The following is a 21,282-nucleotide window of genomic DNA, read 5'->3' on the forward strand; positions in this document are numbered from 1 at the left end:
AGCTTTCAGTCTTAGCGTAGGACCCTACAAAGAGTGTAAAATTGAATTTGGTTTCAAGTTATCGTGCAACTAGCTAGCCAGATGACACCGTCAACTAAGATTAAATTTAAAGACATTTTTAACTGAACTTATTTAACAGTTCTAGATTTAGATTGATTCAGTTTGCCTAGCAAAATTCAACCCTACAATCTAATTGAGGACTTGAAAAACTATTTATCTGAATTCAATGCCAAAGAGAGTAAAAGTAAGCTTCAAAATAAGATACCAAATCAAATGGTATAAAGTTTGAAAAACAATGCTGGTCAATAATAATGCTTAAATTACAATGGTGCACAGAATGATTCCTCGGTAGAATGAATTGGCAGCAACGGTTAAGTAACAAACTTATCGCTATTGGCTCGATCAAAGTAAAATGATGGGATATTCAGCCATTGTGATCTGTAGTATATCCCGCTCTTGAGTTTTGCCTCAACTGATGTTAAGAAGGTGGCGATGGCCTGATAAAATTCACTCTGGCACCTGATGTCTGACGAAACAACCAGGTTCAATGGTTCTAATGATTGCACCGCTCGAGAAACCAGGATCCTTGCCACCTAAACGTTTTGACCATCAGGTAAGGCATAATTTTCCTCGTGTTAATTAAAGTTTAAACTTCGAGCCTGCTGAAAAAAAAACGAATTTTATCATTGAATCCATGTTAAAATATTGTCATTGTCAAAGATCACGTAATTGGAAATTTACTTACATGCTTCCATGCCTGACAAATTTAGTCCCGCTTTGACAATGAATTATTTCGTACCTGAAAATATTAGAAGCTATTATTATCAAACAGGATCTTTCGGTATTTTTGAAGGCAAAAAAAAAGGCAGCACTTTTTGAAAGGCAACCAATGGCCAGACGAGGGGTGATCAGAAGAGTGGAGATTGGTCTCCCAGTGTTATCGGACGATTGTCTTGTAAGTTATTGTTTTGTTTCCTAATTTTTCATTAGTAGCATGATTTACACTGTAATATTAACTGTTGTTCTTTTTCTCTTTTTATTCTTGGATATCTGGTGAACCCTCTTTGTTAACGGAACATTGATTGTTGTACAATGGAGCTGCAAAAACTTTGTCAACTAATCAATGATGTCGGCGAGGGTTTTTGTGATTATTGTGTCGGGTACGTTTTCTGTTAATTGCTACTCTGTGTCCTCCTAAACTTCGTGTTTAAGATGAATAATTTCTTTATTCCTTGTTACTCATTTCTTTTATTAATTTCATGTTCATCGGCACTAATTACTGACTTCTGGAGCACTGCACCGTAACGAATCTACTCTGGAAATACCTTCTACTGGGTCTCAACCATTCATTTATTTTTAATTTTATGTAAATAAAGAATCTGTTCACAATAAACATTGTTTTTACTTACCTACCTCTGTTTGTCCAGACTCCCACTTGTTAATGACATTTCACGTTGAATTTCAGATTTCTTCTTTCAATAAATAACACCCAATTTCTGTATCATTTGATATGAACCTCAATCCACGGCTTTACGCGCGAGAGAATTACAGCTTTTGTTTCATTTTGTGTACGTTGGCGCCTTGCTCAGCAGATGAAAACATCACCGCGGCGCGATTTCACCGACCAATGAGATCAAATTATTTGGCGCATGCGCGTTATATGTATAGTTTCAAGAGATTGTCCCGGTATATGTTTGTCTCTTTCTATAACGCCTCAAGTTTTCGTGTTACACTTAATTTTACTCCTCATATAATTTCCGTACCGGGCCCTATAACTCAAATCGTTTCTTAAGGAGTAAACTCCAAAAAAATATGTATAAAAATTTGAATCAAGTCCGCTCTCATATAATAAAGTATATATAGTCTTCCACATATCCTTTGCAAAAAGTTGTGGAATAAATTGATAACGAAAACGAATTTTCTTGACCTTGCTGAATTGTTGAGTAATATTATTCTTGGATATGCAGGTCGTGAACAAAAAAACACTTTTTTGTGTCAACGTTTCAGCCCAGATGGGGGCCCTCCTCAGAACAATTTATTTCAGAACATCTGCACGAACAGAAATTTGAAAATAATGTACAACTTAGCTATAACAAAATTAAATGTGAAAGGTTTAGGTGGATGTTTGTGCTAATATAAATGAGAGGAAGTACCTGATGATGAACTGACACTTTCAAATAACGAAGAAAAGGAACCAACTAGTACGTAGTAAATGCGTGTTAGAATAACCGAGTAAAACACAAATGTTCATTTTTAAAAAACACTACGACAGCGATACGAAACTCCCAAGCATTCGTCCTGGTTGTTAATTGAATGAAAACACACAACGACAGTTTGAGGTTTTGAGTCTGGAGCACTTTTGAACGTGTGGAACGTCCAGTGCGTAGTGGGGGGAGACCGATATCAGTCATTATCAGAGCAAGCACAGAGTCAACGGGTTAAATAGAAATCAGGAAATGTAAGAATGTAAAATCGAGAGCAAGCTCAGTCGGTAATAGGTAGTTACGATGGGTGTATCACAGAGGTGTAAATAGTACTCAGATGTTCAATATCTTGTCTTTGATTGACAGAATTGGGATGTGCAACGATATCGCACAATTCTAACAATAACCTATTGTAATACAATAGTTCAACGTCTATAATGCTGGCTTGAGAATAATTGAATGAATGATCAAAATCGATGGCATGCCTAGTCAGTGCAGTATAATTATCCTCATGTTCATGGATATTGCGTTTATGTTCAGTTATCCTGGTGTGTAGTTGCCTACTTGTTTGACCTATGTAGGACATGTTGCATTGGTTACAGGGAATTTTATAGACTAGACAAGAACGCATACACGGGGGTAAAGGATCCTTACCAGAGTCAAACATAGAGGATAGATCATGTGCACTTTTTCCCACAAATTGGATTTTATACTTAGAAAATATTCTGTTGAGTGACTCAAACAAACCCGCAACGTATGGGATGGAAACAAAGTTTTTTTGATCAACTTGTGCACCAGATGCATAATTGTTGTTGTTAGAACTAATCGATGACAAAATGGAATCGTATTTCACCTGTATATGTTTGTTGAGCAGACGAGTTGGATAGTCATTTCTTTGTAGTACCTGATGAATCAGGTAAAGTCGAATACGAGGATAATTATACTGCACTGACGAGGCATGCCATCGATTTCGACCATTCATTCAATTATTTTCAAGCCAGCATTATTGACGTTGAACCATTGTATTACAATAGATTATTGTTAGAAATGTGCAATATTGTTGCACATCCCAATTCCGTCAATCAAAGACAAGATATTGAACATCTGAGTACTATTTACACCTCTGTGATACACCCAACGTAACTATCCATTACCGACTGAGCTTGCTCCTGATTTTACCTTTTTAACAAATTCTAGTTTCCATTTAACCCGTTGACTCTGTGTTTGCTCTGATAATGATCGATATCGATCTCCCCCCACTACACACTGGACGTTCCACATGTCCAAAAGTGCTCCAAACTCAAACCTAAAACGGTCGCTATGTGTTTTATTAAATTAACAATAATCATGAATGTTTGGGAGTTACGTATCGCGATCGCAGTGTTTTTTTGTATTTTGTTGTTCGTATTCTATTATTCTAACGCATTCACTACATACTAGTGGTTCCTGTTCTTCGGGAATTGAAAGTGTCATCCCACACTAGGTAATTCCTCTCATTTATATCTGCATAAACATCCCTGCTTATTATCTAAACCACTTATGTTTAATTCTTTTATAACGGAGTTGTACATTATTCTATTATTTCTGTTCGTGACAGATCTTTTAAATAAAATTGTTCTGAGGAAGGCCCCCATCAGGGCTGAAACGTTAACACAATAAAAAAGTGTTTTGATGTCTCGACCTACATATCCAAGAATAATATTACTCAGCAGAACAGATGCATTTGCAGACAAAGTCAACCACTATTCCACAGCGGAATCCACAAGCTATGCGAAGTCGACTTGTTTCTCCACTCCTCACAATCAGTAACAAAAAATTGCGACGTTAGACTAACATCTTTCGAAGGCACATATTGGACGGAACTTTCCGTCACCAACGCTTGGATATTTTCCTCAGCAAAACCAGAAACCGTACACATATTATGTCCGAGCGACCACATCTCGTGAATCGCCATTTCAGGAGCCGGAATATTACGACTAAATAATAAGTGCACCGGTCACACAGGTGAGGTAACACTCTCCACAACTAGGTATTCGACCTCATCTGAAACCCACTCATACATCCCGAACTTTACCCTCGATCTGGACCGGATATACCAAAACCTTAATTTAAATGAAACCAAAAATTTATCCTTAATTGCAATCCCCCCACTCCACAAAACCTCGCACATGAATGTATATGCCTTGGCCAATACCGGACTATCGCTGCATGATATCGTAAAACAAGCTACTGACATCAGCACACACCACCGCACACAGCGCTATGTCTCACATCAAGGACGCTCTTACAGCGGTGTAGGTTTACTATCTCTCGCAACCCTATACTTATTCTACCGTCACTCATGCCTTGGCAAAGTCAGTACTCTGTGCATACATTGTAAAGCAATAAAAACGAACCAGACATTCAGAGCCAGACAAACAGGGTGTGACAATCCAATCGAGCTAAATATTATCCACCCACCTACTTCTTCTGTCCTACCCATTCCCAACGAAGTAGAAACCCATGATGCAGTTCCTTACACACCACCTCCGCTTCCTTTAAGCCCACAAGTACTTAAAACCTTACGAAAACCTTATTACAAATAGGCAACTACTATATTGCTACCAAGATCTGCTGTTGCGCTACCAAACAGACATAAGTAAAATATATGCTTGTGTACACTACTGCATTAAAGTGATTGTAATGACGATCTTATACCCTTAGTTTACAATTAGCCCAAAATATATCTACACTCATAACCGATATCATCGTATGAATAGGTCAAACTCTGTATCTCAAAAAAAAAAAATAAAAAAATAGTATTACTTAGGACCCAGCGAATCAAAGAAATCATTGTTGTTTAATTTTAAGTGTACTAACCCGCTTCCATGCGCATTAACCCTAGGCGCCTAGCTTTAAACAACATTATGTAACCATAGTATTGTTACAAAGGGTGAAATCACCCGTTTTGCCCCCTCTTTAATGATCTAGTAGTCAGCATAGATAAAAGACGTTTATAAACCTCTTATGTCTCTAAAAAGAATAAGGTTGCTGCGCCAACCGATATTATTGTAAAAACAGTCTTGTTTCAGACTTTAAACAAGAAACACGTATATTGCATTAAAAGCATTTATCACGATATTTTTGTTCACGCCTTTGATTTGATAATAAGTAAACTCGCGGATCCATATTTTATTAACGTAACGCCTAAATCGTTACAGTATTATAACTATATGCCTTACGCTCATACGCAATCCAGAATATGAACCATACTATCTGAAACATAAACTTACTATTACAAACACTTATCCTCAAATATCCAATTAATGTTGCTGAACGCATCAATCAATATTCAATCTACATTCATACTGCGACTACATACTTGTAAACACACACCAATTATCATTTTCATATATACGGACAACATATTATATTCAGATTATAAATACCATACACTACCCATAATAAGAAAAATTGTAAAACTAATTTTAAGCACATACTTTGAAATCATGTTTCGCTACTGTATATGACATTTCCACGTTCTTGCTTTCCATATTCGGGACCATATCTACCGCTATGCTCCCTCTGACGGGGGGGGGGGGGGGGGGGGTTTACGTCCATCATGCCACTTCTCTCTATTTTTCCTACTCGCTAACTCTTCCACAGTTCTTACATTAATCTCATGGTCTCTGTCCTGTCCTCTTATCTCTACGTAGTCTCACGCTATTCACTATCGCGCTTACTCATCAAATTCTATTTCCTACCTTTAGCATCTTCACACCTTTTCTGCACCCGTGCGTTTCAAGTCTCTAGCTACACTCCTATTCCAACTCCCGACAACTCCACATCTGGACTTCTTATACATATATCTTTCGCACAGCACAATTCATTCCTACCGGTATCTCAAGTTCTACGCAATAAACATATAATCGATATATCAAACATACTCAAGTTTATTCAATCCTCATCCTGATTTCCGGTTGACCTGAAACGTGAAAGCGAAGCCAACCAGGTTACTCCCTCCGCTCAGGAGTAAACTCTACTCATGGACGTAACAACGGTTTCAAAAAATCGATTTTATGAAAAACATTTAAAAAAATCTAAAATACTTTTAAGATTAAGATGCCGTTGGACCCAGGTCAAAAAAATAATTATTTTCGTAGATATTGAATATTTTGTGGAGCGGTGCAGCGCTCCGCGCTGCGTCGGTCTTAACGCAAAAGTTGAAACAATTTGGGCCGATAATTATCCCCAACGTCTCCAGAACTTTCATGAGGCTTCTCAGGCCATCATTTAATACTAATACTGCGATATCAGTTGCAATATCAATGATTTTTTTGCCTCCGGAGTGGGACAAATTAACAAACCTAAAACTTTGAAAGCGTTTTTCTCGAAACGACTTTTTTGAGTGCGGCACGCAGCAAAACTCAAGCAATTTTCATCCGATCAACTTCAAATTTTTACTGTACTAATGAAAATAGATTATCTAATGAACTACATAGGATTTTTTCGATATCTCAATAATAATAAATGTTATAGCATGTTTCGACGAGAAATTTTGCTCAAAAATCATGCATTAATTTCAAAACCGTGCCTATTATTTAAAAATCATTTTTTTTCCAAATCCCTACGCACTTCACTTCAAAATATCATACTATTAACGAAAACACTGCGAATTTTTTTTTAAGTCGACGTTGAAGAGAGTTTCGCTGCGTGCCGCGAACCACTGCGGAGACAACAGCACCTGACGCGGGAGCTTCCCCAGCGCCACCATGCGGCGTGATAAATATGTAAAAAATGTTTTCTGAAGAATTAATAAACAAGGAAAAAAACGGAAATTTTTTATTCTAATATCTCTTATGTTTCCCACAAGAAAAAATTGTTGAAAAATGTAAAAAAAAACAGGGGGCCACAGTAGTGTTGTCCCTTAAACATACGTTGAAACGTATAGGAGGTGGAACAAACATATCAGTATGTGAACTTTTAGCTATCTTTCAAATTTCTCACAGTTTGTTAATCATATTTTGTTTATTAATATATATTAATATATATATATACATATATATTCATATATATCAGTCTAATATATATATATATATATATTAGACTGGGCCAAAAAAATTGACTATTTTTTTTTTGAAAAATATATTGAGAATATCATTCAGTATGGCAAAAAAAAAATTTCATGAAATTTTAAGCCCTTAATATTAACTTTAAGAGGTCTATCATCGCTATTTTTGATTTTTAGTAATAATTTGATGTTTTACGTCAGAACTGTCGAAATATTAAAGTGAAAAAATTCATGTTCACTTATCCCTTTATAAAATTGAATTCCCTACGAAAAAAGTCTGATTATAAATTTTTGTCAGACAAGCCGTTTCCGAGTCATAATCGAGAATTAATCGAGAAATTATACATATGTATATATATACATATATATATATATATGAATGCATTGTTGGAGGCAGCATCTGTTGAAAAAAATAAAAATACTTATTAATCACAGTTTATTGATGGCATAATTAGCATTATTTTATAGCTTTGTCACACAGTACACCACAACCCTGAAGGTAAATCCCCAAATAGTTCAAAGAAAGAAATATTCCATTAATAGGTAGAAATTTTCTATTGTTTTATTTATCATGTGGGTATGGGTGGGTGAACTTTTCAAATAATAGCGGCTGGATGCTTTGAATGGATGTTTTTTATTCATCAACAATTACATTCTGTTTTCAGGTTATACATAATAATGGTGATAGATCATCATATTTTAAATTGAGCAAATAACTTTACAGATATTTTCATTATTCACACAATAATAGTAATAATAATTAAACATTCTATCTCAAAATTGACTTATACCAATTTTTTTACAGTACCACTAATCGGATCATATTCAACAATGCGGTCATGCAAGATCATGCAGTAGGCAGAAGTGTGTGGGGGAAACGCAATGCTAGAGTCAAATTCCAATGAAATGTCCACAGGTCCAGTTTTCAATGTTTCGTTCTGCTTGGAGCAATCGATGGCGATAAGGGGGGCTCAGTTTATAAATTCACGCTTCGATAGCAAAGGCTCAGCTTCTTTGTTGCAGTAGGTCATTTGAAACCAAATATACATATCATAGAGAATGGTGTATTGATTATTGTATATATCAAGATGCATATTTCCGTAGGGATAGCACTGTGAGTTGAGGAAGAGTTTTATATCTCTGATCCGACAATGAGCAAATACGCTGGCATTTCTCAGAGGCTCGTTTCTTCTTGCAGTTTGAAATCCTAGAACGACATATCTCGGCTTCTCAAGCTGCGTCTATGTCTTGACTGACCATATATGCCGCGTTGTTGATGGGAGCATTCGGATACACGTACGTTTCCCAAGAACGAAAACTCATGGATATGGCCGGATCCTTGGCGATGTAGTTGAGTAGCTGGATTTTCGGTTTATCTGCCAGTTTGATGTAGGGCAACAACCACTCGATTTTATTTAGGGTGATTTTAAAGTTTTCCGTGATCGAAGCCTGAATCACGGCATTCAAATCAGTGTTGGAACGTTTGAGAATTAACTTCTTGGGATTTTTTATTATTCAGGATAATAAAGGTGCACTTCTATTTTTAATTGGATAAACACAAATAACAGTATTTTTGTTGAATAAACGAAATAATTTGAATAGTGGTTAGAGGAGAGGTTTTGTTTATGATGATGTCCGTTACACGGCATAGAGAGTACTGCCTCTCAAGAGCCTGCAAAAGAAAAAGAAAAATAAACAAAAACATAGAAAAGGAAAGGTCGCAACAGTGGATTATATCTCATGCCACTGGTGGCACCACTTCCTTAACTACAACAGACTTTTGCTTTCTAGCGGGAACTTCTTAATACTCAATATTCCAACACTCCCACTTATTAAGACTGGCGTACAATACTCAGTCTCTCTCTTATGTACTCAAACTGTTGTTTCGACAATGGTTTAGTAAAAATGTCTGCAAGTTGCTCTTTACTTTCTACGTGTCTTACAGATATTTCACCACGCTCATTTACGTTGCGTACAAAATGAAACCGAACATCTATATGTTTAGTTTTCTTATGGTACTCTGGATTTTTTGCTAAGTCGATCGCAGATCGATTATCAACGTACATAGGTATAGTATAACTCTTAAAGCCTATTTCACCTAAAATTCTGCGTAACCATATCGCATCTTTGGTACCGTGTGCGAGAGCGATATACACTGCCTCTGTAGTCGAAAGCGCTACGACTCGTTGTCGTTGGCTAGACCATGAAATCGCACCACCGTTAAGGTGCCGCTGACCTGGATCTAAAAGTTGTAATCGATCGAAGCGCCCTCTGCGTAAGTTTCCTCGGTTCCAAACCATTCGAAGGTGGTACTCTCCACCGGGGAGAAGCGCAACACAATATTAGACAAAACGCGGTCGGTAAGAGGCCTGAATCTGAGTCGGTAACCATACCAACAGGATTGACCCGAATTTTTCATGCAAATGATGACGTCATATGTGTAGCGATTGCATCACGACCGAACTGATTATTTTGATGGTTTTACGGCGAATATAGCAAATTCAATTTATTGTTCTGTGAAACACCTTTGAATATGGGACATTCTTTGACGAATCGGAGAGATTTAGATAAAAATCGACCGACACAATTTTGATGTAGCTTAAAATTTTTTCACGGGTTCTATATCGAAAAAATAGGGATACGTATTAGAGGATTTTTTTATTTTACATATTTCGTAACATAGAGGGGATCGATAATTTGGTGTTTTCTGGCACGGAGAACTCATTTTCAAAAATTCATAACGCCGGTTCTGTTTGAGCTGAAAAGTTCGTTTTTTCAACCCAAAGCTAATAAAATGAATTTTAATACAACAATTGTTTCATTTACGATTAACCGGAATTTATATTGTTATAAATAATTAATATGTTTAAATCGATTTTTAGCAATTGCCTTCACCTCGTAGCGAGTTCTCAGCACGACCATCGTATTCTCCATCAATTCAAAATACGTTATGGATAAAAAATTTGACGTAGAATACGATGGTTGTGCTAAGAACTCGCTACGAGGTTGAGGCAATTTTTAAAAATCGATCGAAACATATTAATTGTTTATAACAGTATAAACTTCGGAATAATCGTTAATGAAAGAATTGTTATAATAAAATTCATTTCATCAGCTTTGAGATAAAAAAAACGAACTTTCCAGCTGAAATAGAACCGGCGTTATGAATTTTTGAAAGTGAGTCTTCCAAGCCAAAAAACACCAAATTATCAAATTTTCCATCCCCTCTATTTTACGAAATATGTGAAATAAAAAATCCTCGAATACGTATCCCTATTTTTTCGGTATAGAACTCGTCAAAAAAAATTTCAGCTGAATCAAAAATGTGTCGGTCACAAAGGTGTTTGGTTGTAAAAGAATGTCCCATATACATTAAAACATATCGCGCAATATTAAAAATATCACTATTCACCATTTGTAAATATTTGGAAATATATTCGAAAAATACGATTGAAACAAAACGGGTACGAATCGTTGTGGTCTCATTTTATGGAGTTACGCCATCGGTCGTCCCCCCCCCCCCCCCCCCCGCCCAACTCCGCTTCTCCATGTCGCAAATTTGAATGATCATGTTTATTTTTCGTCCGTGCATTACATTGTATTCGATTATTCGCTCAGTCTACGGATAGTGACTGTGCGCGAGAAAAAAAAATCTTTGTGTCGGCAGACGACTGTGCTCGAACATTTTGTATTTCCAAAATAAAGAGTATTTCTCATTCTTCTTCAGAGGTTTTCTATGTGGTACATACATGATTATCTCTGGTGAGTATTTATACATATATATATATATATATATATGTACATTATACACTTGTATAAAACGTGCACCCCGACTTACGTTTTTTTCGACTTACGCCGTCAATGCCGGAAAGACCCATAGCGTAACTTCGGTGTATTACTGTATCGGAATCATTCTGAAATTGTACATCGCTTGTTACACACAACTCTACTGACAATAATGAAATAATTTCATGATCGAAGCTATTTTACTAGTGAAAAGGGTTTCAAAAAATGATTATATACAATATTGGAACACTTTATTCATGTTACTATGGATATATGAAACAATTGTTGACATCGACGTTGAGGATTATTTTTATACCCTCTGAAATATTAAATGCAAGGAAATAGTATCTGAGATTCGAGGTAACTATGAAGCTGCGGGTTGTGCGAAACAGTTCCTTCTCCCGGTTGATGGGAGTTTCTAACATCCATTGCGAAGTAATGTAATTTGAACATAGTTCACCACTCCATGAAAATATCCTCGCGGCATGTGACATTGCGTCCGTCCAACGGTTACGACGGATTATCCTGTAAAATATAAGCGTGTTCATTTGGTTGTTTCGCTTTTTCAATGCAGAATCCATAACATGATTAGTACTTGTCGATAAAAATATACTTTGTCACACAATTCGTGCCCTGCCCTCCCTATCATATAAGGACTCATACAAATACATGGGTCTTCTTCTGTTCTTTTACAGCCATGTGTCGGCGCCATCTCACTATACCCAAAAATGTTAAAAGTGAATGGTCGAATCTGACGAAATGGAATAGTGTGATTAAAAATTTTGATCATCTTGAATAATCCGAAAACTTGAGATAATTCTTTTGAAATTAAGATATTCATTTTTTATGAATCACTCTAAATTTCACCGTGTTCAATATTTTACTACCGATAGCAGATATCTAATGTAGGTCATTCGGAATGAATATGAATGGGAAATTCCTCGTCAAACCCGACGGATTATTTGTAATCAGAAAGATTTTTTACAGAATGTATAAAATGGTAGAAGCCTCGCCAAAAAATGGTACCATTAAACAATTCGTTCGTTGATAACTATGACAATGTTCAATGTTTCCGGATAAACCAAAGTTTTCTACGAAAGCTTATCCTCTCTGCTCGCGAATGTGCTGTGAATAATTTTTCTACGTCAAATAGAACCGGAGATGAGATATTGATTCTTCAAGTTTGCTGCGCGCTCATTTTGCAACAAAATTGAATGACTCGGTGCTTCCGGAAGAAAAAAATCGTAGAAATAGGTTTTGACTTTTTATGCTCACATATCACTTCGAAAAAGCTTTCATTGTTTTGGAAAATACGCGGTCACATTTTGTCAGAATGATATTTCTGACTCAAGAACCTCAATTTCGTCCCAACTGACTTTTTATGGTTTACATGATGAAATAATAACAGTCGTTTATTTTCCTCAAGATTTGAAATTTCTCGCATATTTGCATTGTACTTAGGGTATATGTCAACACGTGTAAATTTCTCCAATTATCGGAAAAGAAAATTACCGTACGATTATAATAATTGAACTCTCCGAGCATTCGAATCTAGGCTCCGATAAAATTGTGGTATTCGCAACGAAGCATTCAGCAATTCTTATGTTCTGCACACTCCTAACGAAAAATCAAAATGATTATATATGGAGAGAACAGAGAAAAGAAAATTTGAAACACGTATACAATTTAGTTACTCAATATTTTGAAAAATGTATAACAGAACGACGATCGAAACAAATGTCAACAAAACGACGATCTTTCGAACGCCACTCTTTCGAAGCAAACGTAAACAAGACGATTTGTTTTCTACATTTTTTTTCTATACTATGAAAATGCTGGAAGTCCCTCACCACTCCTCAACGGTATACATTTTCGTAGAAATACAATGAACATCATGGGTACAGTGAGAACACTCTGGGGCGAGTTTTTCTATACTTATGAACGGTAGTGTATATTCATTTGAAAAAGAAACAGCAATTTCTCAAATAATGAATTGAGAAATCTGAAAAAATTTACGCGGAGTACCTTCTAGTAGTACTTTGATGTAACCAATTGTGGGGCAGATCTGAGATAGTCGAAAAAAAAGTGGCCGAGTTGACGGAGAATCCTTCCTTTTCGGGTTGAATTCCTAAAATATCGATTTTTTGAAAAAAAGGTAGGAACCGAAGTTGTTCAGAATTTGATTCTTAACAAGTTTGTTGCTATTAATTTATGCCATTAAGTTGAAAATAAACGAGATAATGGAAATATTTCGAATTTGTCGATTTTTTCAGGTTTAATTCCAAAAATCTTAATCCTAGAAGAAAAACTGTAGAAACTAAACTTGTAGGGAATCAAAATTTATACAGCTTTTGTTTTTACGGTTTTTCTGTAAAATCAAAACCGGCCGAGTTATTCAAGAAAAACCATTTTAACCTAAAAAACCATTTTTCGAATATACGCATAAGCATGATTCGGTCGCCATTTTGAATTTACACTCCCAGTGACCCCTGCGAGACAGCTGTGAGAAAAAAACTTTCGTACAAAATTATTTACAAATTAACTGGGAAATTTCGATATCAATTCTGACGATGACCCAAGAAATTAAAAGGTTGATCGAAACAGAAATCCGAAAAAATTAAATTTCCATTTCTTTGAATGAAAAAAGGCGTTTTCCCGAAAAATTTCTTAGGAACTGTCGACTCCAATTTTGACAAGGATTCGCCCTGTCAAGTATTTGCTGTGAATTACGAATCACCCTGCATAGCAAGTGCAGAATTGGCAGGATTCTTGTAAATGATATCTATAATTGCATAACAGAAACTTGCAGTATAAAACACTTACCATCGCAACAAACGATTCGTTCGTCGGCGCGTCAAATTTAACCTTTCTTTGGTTCAGCCGTGGGACGTAACTTATCCATTGTTGCACTCACAAGATTATTTTTGTTTGTAACAAATATATGTATACACACTGGCCACGTGAAAATTTGCACGTGATTAGAACTTGTGACACGGCAAATTACCAAAACACTCGCGTTTGCTTCGTTCGCCGCGAAAAGTGGATGTGGACGGTACGCGAGGAAACGCAGAAGTGACGGCCGCGCGGATAGTGGGGACAGTAGCGTGTGAGGGATAGTACTTGGAATCCGAAGAAGTTGATTTCTTCGAGAGTTCCAAATTTCTGTGAAATATTATAGGATTGTGCCGGACTTTGATGTACAGCAGTAACACATACCCCGACTTTTCGTAGGCCGTATACGATGCAGAAACCAACCCAAAACTCGCTAGCTTATCCGTAGCGTATACCATCTACGAGAAGTCACGGTATGTAGTTTTATAACGATTTCCACCTAATGAGTAACTTTCAGGTAGTTTGTCTGATGTAAAAAAAAATTTTGGTAGCATCATTCAGAACTAGGCGTAATTGACAAATGAAACGAAGCAAATAAAGTATGAAATCCTGATTTGTTGAGAATTAAAAACAGAAAAAATTGGCAAGCAAATCTTCATCAGAATTTTAACAAGGATCGGCCCTGTAAAATATTTGCCACGAATCTTGAACCGTTGTATGCAGTAATTGTATGTATGTACAATGACATAGATTTTTTGCGGGATGTATTTCTAGTATTGTTAAACACATCCGGTTCAGAAACAATTTCGCGTATGTATTAGGGTAATCTTTAGAACAGGCTCGGACGATTATCAACCGGCCCACCCCCCTCCCCTCCCAAATTTGCTGTAAATAAATAAATAATGGTCTGTTCAAGAGCACAATTTTTTATCTCAACCCTAAACCCTCACGCCTATACTTGCGTGTTTCCTGCAATTTCGGTATTTATTTTACTGCCGCATCTAATCTTTCGGTCAATAATCTGTAAGTATGACAATTTTGCGGACATCGATGCTACTATTAGATGAGGATATCCGGAGCGTATATGGGGCATTCTATGTCAATTATTCTCCATTTATATCTGCCTTTTCGACGAACAGGAATTAAGGGATAGGTATTTTCGTTTTTGTTAATGATTTTCTATCAAATCGACGAAAAAAGGCAGATTTAAGTGGTGCGTACTCGATGTAGAATGCCCCAAAACCCTTCAATAAAATGAAATAGAATAATTTTTTTTGCGGAACTACGACTCGAAACGAGAAAAGAAACAGTATTTTATTTTAATATCGGGTTTTGGAAAAGCCATGAGCATTTAAAAAAAAAATTGTGCGAAATTTTGATAAATTTAAGGTGTTTCGATGGGTTGACACAAACATCTAAAATATTCCAGAAAGACTGCTTTTGGCAGGTACAAGAAAGTGTAAAATTTTCGATAGAATCGAAATTGGTCGGGGTCACGGGTTGGTCGGTTTCGCATGGAATGCCTCGTTCACATACAGTCGGGCTACGTGCGATTACGAATAGTTACCGCGATTGTGAACTGATGTTACAATTTCCAAACGATGCCTTATGATATGCACGAGTTTCAAAATCTAGCGGTTATTCTGAGTGAGTTGTACATTTTTTCGTATCCACCTAAAAGCCTATGCTCTCGTCGGCACTGCAGATTGTTGCTTTAGCAGAAACATAGGGCGTGTGCGTATTACCATGTCGTTTTACCATCTGGTACCGCTTCGGTCGACTACAGCGCTTCTGGAGGTTCAACGTTGAACTAAATTACAGACTTCACGTGCATCAGAACGGGCTCCTGTCACCTGAAAATCGCCCGCACAAATCGTGACATATTTACAGAAAACTGATTGGTGCTATAGGTTTTCCCGGATTACGTGTGTGTTTTTGTACGTCGGTATCTCCCTGGCAAAAGTGAAAGAAATTCTGATATCGTACAAACGGTGAATATTCAACAAGTCGCTAGCCCGATCGGCCATGTTTGACGCGACGTGATTTTATTGAGTTCATCATTATTTTTATTAGACGTTATCAATGATCTGCGATAGTACTGACTGAGATACAGACGTAAAATTTTATTCAAGCTATCTTTTAAAAATTTTCCTAGTCAGATTCATACCCCCGTTTTATCAGGATTTGTGCGGGCGATTTCCACGCTTCTGACATCACGAAATATATATAGGACATGCCAGGTCAGCGGCACCTTAAGTAAAAACACGAAACCGTTCGTCGACTTTCGCGTATCCACACATCCAGCATAGTCTGCGTCAGTAAATCCAGTAGGTTCAAGGTTACTCCCACTGCTTCCGTAGACAATCCCATAATCCAGGGTTCCCTTCAGGTACCGGAAGATTTTCTTAACTGCTTGCCAATGTTCTTGCCCATAATTCGATAGGAATTGGCTAGCTTGGTTGACCGCGTATTCTATATCGGGACGGCTCACTCTCGCAGCAAACAGGAGGGAGCCAATTGCTTCACGATATGGAATGCTCTGTATATTCTTATTCTCCTCCTCTTTTCTAGGGCTCTGCTCTTGACTCAGATGCAAGCCTGGTTCAGCGGGGACAGTTGACGGATTGGCTTCTTCCATTCGAAATTTCTTGAGAATTTTCTGTATGTACACCTTCTGTCCAATTTTTATTGTCCTGTTCTTTCGATCACGATCAATTTCGAGACCGATAAACTGCTTGCCATCTTCTATGGTTATCTTGAAGTGCTGTTCCAAGTTTCTCAGTACTACTGTTATTGCTGGTTTCGATGATGATAGTAGTAGACCATCGTCCACATAAAGTGCCAGATACACTTTTGCTCCTCTTACATTACCGGAAAATACGCAGTGGTCACTTTCTGTTGCACCAAAATTGAACTGCTACAAAAATACGACAAATTTTGAATTCCAGCAGCGTGGAGATTGCTTGAGTCCGTATAGGCTTTTATGTAGTCTGCAAACTACACCAGCCTTCTCTTCATCTTCAAATCCACGGGGCTGCCCCATGTAAATAGTTTCTTCTAATTCTCCATGAAGAAACGCCGTTTTTACATCGAACTGCACTACTTCCATATCCTTTGCTGCGGCTATGGCAAGGAGCATTCTTATCGATTCATAGCGGACCACTGGCGAAAAAGTCTCGAAATAGTCAATACCTTCTCGTTGTGCAAAGCCTTTTGCTACGAGTCTAGCTTTGAGTCGCTTGGTATTGCCTTCCGAATCAGTCTTTCTTGTATACACCCACTTACACCCGATCGCGCGTTGCCCAACCGGGAGCTTTTCTAGTGTCCAAGTCTCGTTTTCGCGAAGCGCCGCCACTTCTTCACACATCGCACTCTTCCACTCATCAGCTTCATCACTTGCAATTGCACTTTCGTATGTCTCTGGCACTGCATCAGCAACGAGTGCGATCTCGTCAACTAAGCGACTAGTTTTTCTGATCAGGTTCCTATCACGCAACCGTGTTCTCCCCGATCTCTGATTATCCACCTCAGGTTCAACTTCGATTACTTCCGGTAGTTGAGGCTGGTCTTCGGGCTCACCGATGTCCTCTTCATCCTCTTCAGCCTCAGAATCACTGTCATCTTCGATAACTATGTGGTCATTTTGTTTTCGTACAGCTTCCAACTTATCCTTGACTGATGTGGTTTCATTGAATTTGACGTTGCAGCTTACTGTTATTTTTCGGGTTTTAGCATCCCACAATCGATAATTCTTCGATTCTCCTTCGTAGCCAACGAAGGTCATCCTTTTACTTTTCGGATCCAGCTTCTTACGTTTTTGTTTTGGCACACTTACGTAGGCATCACTTCCAAACACGCGTATGTGTTTGATTTCTGGCTTGCGTTGAAACCACCTCTCGTAGGCTGTCATTCCGTCGATCTGTTTACAAATCGTTCTGTTTAGAACGTACGATGCCGTACTAACAGCTTCCGCCCACAGTTCCTCAGGAAGATCCTTCGCAATCAACATCGATCTCGCACTTTCGACTAGCGTTCGCATTTCACACTCAGCACGGCTGTTTTGTTCAGGAACGTACGGCGTCGATAACTCATGGACAATGCCTTTCTTTTGTAAGAAATCTTTAAGCTGATTTGAGAGATACTCTTTCCCATTGTCAGACTTCAAGGTTTTCACACTATTGCCAGTTTGCTTTGAGACTAAAGCTTCATAGTCCTTGAGTCTATCTAAGATCTCTGCTTTGTGCCGCATAAAGTGAACATTTCGGAATCCAGTACGGTCGTCTTTGAAAAGTACAAAGTATCTCGACCCAAGCGGCGATTTTACGTTTATCGGACCGCATACATCGGAGTGTATCATTTCTCCAGGCTGTGTAATTTTCTCTCTTTCGCTAGATGGATGTGAAACTTCAGGCTGCTTACCCAAGACACATGCTTCGCAGAAGAATTCATCAGCCTTGTTGACGATTTTTATCCCGTTTGCAGCACCGTGTTCTTCGGTCTCCTTGATAGCCTTGACATTGATGTGGCCGAGTCTGTTGTGCCACAGCTGTAGCGATTGAGTCTCGGCCACATTCGCGTTCGCTGGAGCTTTCATTGCGAAAAGCATACGGAATAGCTTCCCATAGCGAACACCTTCCGCGGAAACAGTACCATCGCTCTCTCGAACTTCACACCGATCACGATAGCAATGAAACGAGAATTGTCTATCATTTATTGCTCCCACTGAGAATAAATTTCGTTCCAAATCGGGCACTAAAAGAACGTTCGACAGCTGTCTGTCATACAGTTTATTGTTCGCGCTCACTTGAATATCAATTGTTCCGATACCGGCGACCGGTAACGTTTTGTCACTCGCGATTTTCACGAAACGCACTGTTGTCGCGGGACCGAGTTCACGAAAAAGTTCACTCCGGAAGGTCATGTGCATGCTAGCACCCGAATCTGCCAGCCACACAGACTCATCGCTTTCCGTCGTTTCGGAGAAAAGAACCGAGATATCACTGAGATACGCCTTTCCCTGACCCGAATTCATTCCATCACTTTTTTCGTTTGCCAACCGTTTGTTGCACTCGCGATACCAATGTCCTGTTTCATGACAATAAGTACACGGGTACTTATTCTTTAGAGCTTCGATTTTCTTCGCACTTAATTTCTTCTTCAGCCTCTTCTGACCGCTGGTCGACGGCTTCGATTTTTCATCGAGCTTTATCTGTAAAGCTTTCACTTGTAGCGCAAGTGATGACTCATTTTCTTCCGTGTCGGTGAGTCGCTTTTCTTCACGAACTATCCTCGCAATCAAATTCTCCTTTTTTCGCTCTGCTTTAGGGGTGCATTCCCATGCCATCGTGAATGCTGAGAATTTTTTAGGTAGACTGCTGAGGAGCTAAGACATCATAGCGGATTCAGACGGCTTGTCGTCTGCATCCTCCAACTTTTTACAGATTGTTTCGAACTTTTCAATCTGAGTTACGACTGCCTGACCATCGTTGACGCGGAACTCATAGAAATCTTGCCAATAACGCTGTTTCGCATCCTCACTTGTGTCACAATACAGTGCGTGCAGCTTGTCCCAGATTTTTTTCGGACTGTCACAATTAATCAAATTGATATGTAACAACTGTTCCACTGAGCCGAGTAGGATCACCGCTGTCTTTGATCAACCCTTTTTCCACTCTTTCCACTCTTTCAGTTTTGTAGCTTTGTCTGGTTCGTCATCCGTACCATCAGCAAACTGCATCAAGTCTTTCGAGTCTAGCAAAAAAGACACGCCGAACTTCCACATAGCAAAGTTTGTACCATCGAATTTGGTTAGATTTGACACTTCTTTGTCTGCCATTTTAACGGATGAAAGTTAAACACACCGAAAGTCTATACCGTATACGACAACTTTATTATTCGATTCGCGCAGTGGAATCGTTCCTGGGCCCATAACCTGTTGGGATTTTTTATTATTCAGGATAATAAAGGTGCACTTCTATTTTTAATTGGATAAACACAAATAACAGTATTTTTATTGAATAAACGAAATAATTTGAATAGTGGTTAGAGGAGAGGTTTTGTTTATGATGATGTCCGTTACACGGCATAGAGAGTACTGCCTCTCAAGAGCCTACAAAAGAAAAAGAAAAATAAACAAAAACATAGAAAAGGAAAGGTCGCAACAGTGGATTATATCTCATGCCACTGGTGGCACCACTTCCTTAACTACAACAGACTTTTGCTTTCTAGCGGGAACTTCTTAATACTCAATATTCCAACATAACTCATGTTTAGCATTGACGATGACTCGACGATAATCTTCGGCGAAGCCTAGCACATAATTTAACGGCAAAACAACATCGAAATTTCCAGCGGCATCGGTTAGTTCCTTATCCCCACTCAACCACCCGGTATTCTCCAGACTATATTGCTGGCCTGGATCAAGGATACGTAACCCTTCATAGTGCTGGTGATGCCAACATTTTTATTCCGATCAATCTCTACACCATTCAACTCGTAGCGAACTTCCTTAAACAAATGACAAACAGCCATATTGATCAATTTCGTAACCGTCACCGCAGCCACACCATCATCCTTTGTGATTTTTCCATAAATGTGTAGAGAGCTTTTACTGGGCAGTAGACACAAGTCTTGATGTTGGACAACAATATGGATTTCATCGTTGTTCTGGAAGGTGGATGATGCAAACGGCTGATGAGAATGAATCTCAGAGGGCGCAATCGATTCGTCGAATACCACAGGTTTCTGTATTCTTATTATTCCTTCCATGGTAACACACACGCAGGATACAGCGAACAGGAATTATTGTTTTCCAAAATTTCCACGTAATCAAAGACCCAGGCTATGGAGAAACCGAACGTTCAGAGGAGTCAGTCTCGTAGGCGGTGTAAACGTTGTCAGAGGTGTCGGGCGACTGATGATTTGTGCCCATGACATCTGACTTTTATAACTCTTACCCAACTTTCTCGTCTCAAACACGATCCCCATTATTTCAGTATTTTCATGTGTAAACGCACAGTAATCGTTTCACCGCGAAAATTGATCAGCTCGTCGTCTTGATCAACTATTCTCAGCTGTAAATGCTGTATGGACAATACGGCGATTGGCAGGTAAATGATGCTGGCAGGCACTTCGACAATCTTATATCCTGATGGAACGGTTGGGAAAAATTCATGAATCGTGTGAGCTCGGCGCTCGTTTATGTACGCCCCAGCGGTTATGTTACCCTCTGTTCAGTGCCTGAGCGTCGTTTTGTGCCCGTGTCATTGCGATCTCCGTGCGAGCCGCGCTCGAACGATTCGTCTCCGCAGGGATGCCAAATCTCGCGTAGATGAGGAGGCGAGCGCGCATCACGCATTTTTTAAAACAGTCAAGTTAAGTCATCCGTCTAGTGACGATCGTGAGTGACGC

At 38.5% G+C, this 21,282-nt stretch overlaps 1 protein-coding gene and 1 long non-coding RNA gene across 3 annotated transcripts in view; both read right to left on the reverse strand.

Moving 5' to 3' along the window:
* Nucleotides 1–21,282, reverse strand: part of LOC138190738 (two pore potassium channel protein sup-9-like) — a 1,051,447-nt gene that overhangs the window by 417,042 nt on the left and 613,123 nt on the right. The window lies entirely within an intron of this gene.
* Nucleotides 643–1,452, reverse strand: LOC138190353 (uncharacterized). Its single transcript, XR_011176280.1, has 3 exons — nt 1,414–1,452; nt 746–799; nt 643–659 (listed from the first exon to the last, which is right to left on the reverse strand). It is a non-coding gene; the product is annotated as an uncharacterized lncRNA (long non-coding RNA).

The sequence above is a fragment of the Neodiprion pinetum genome, chromosome 1, assembly GCF_021155775.2.
Source record: "Neodiprion pinetum isolate iyNeoPine1 chromosome 1, iyNeoPine1.2, whole genome shotgun sequence".
Classification (NCBI taxonomy): domain Eukaryota; kingdom Metazoa; phylum Arthropoda; class Insecta; order Hymenoptera; family Diprionidae; genus Neodiprion; species Neodiprion pinetum.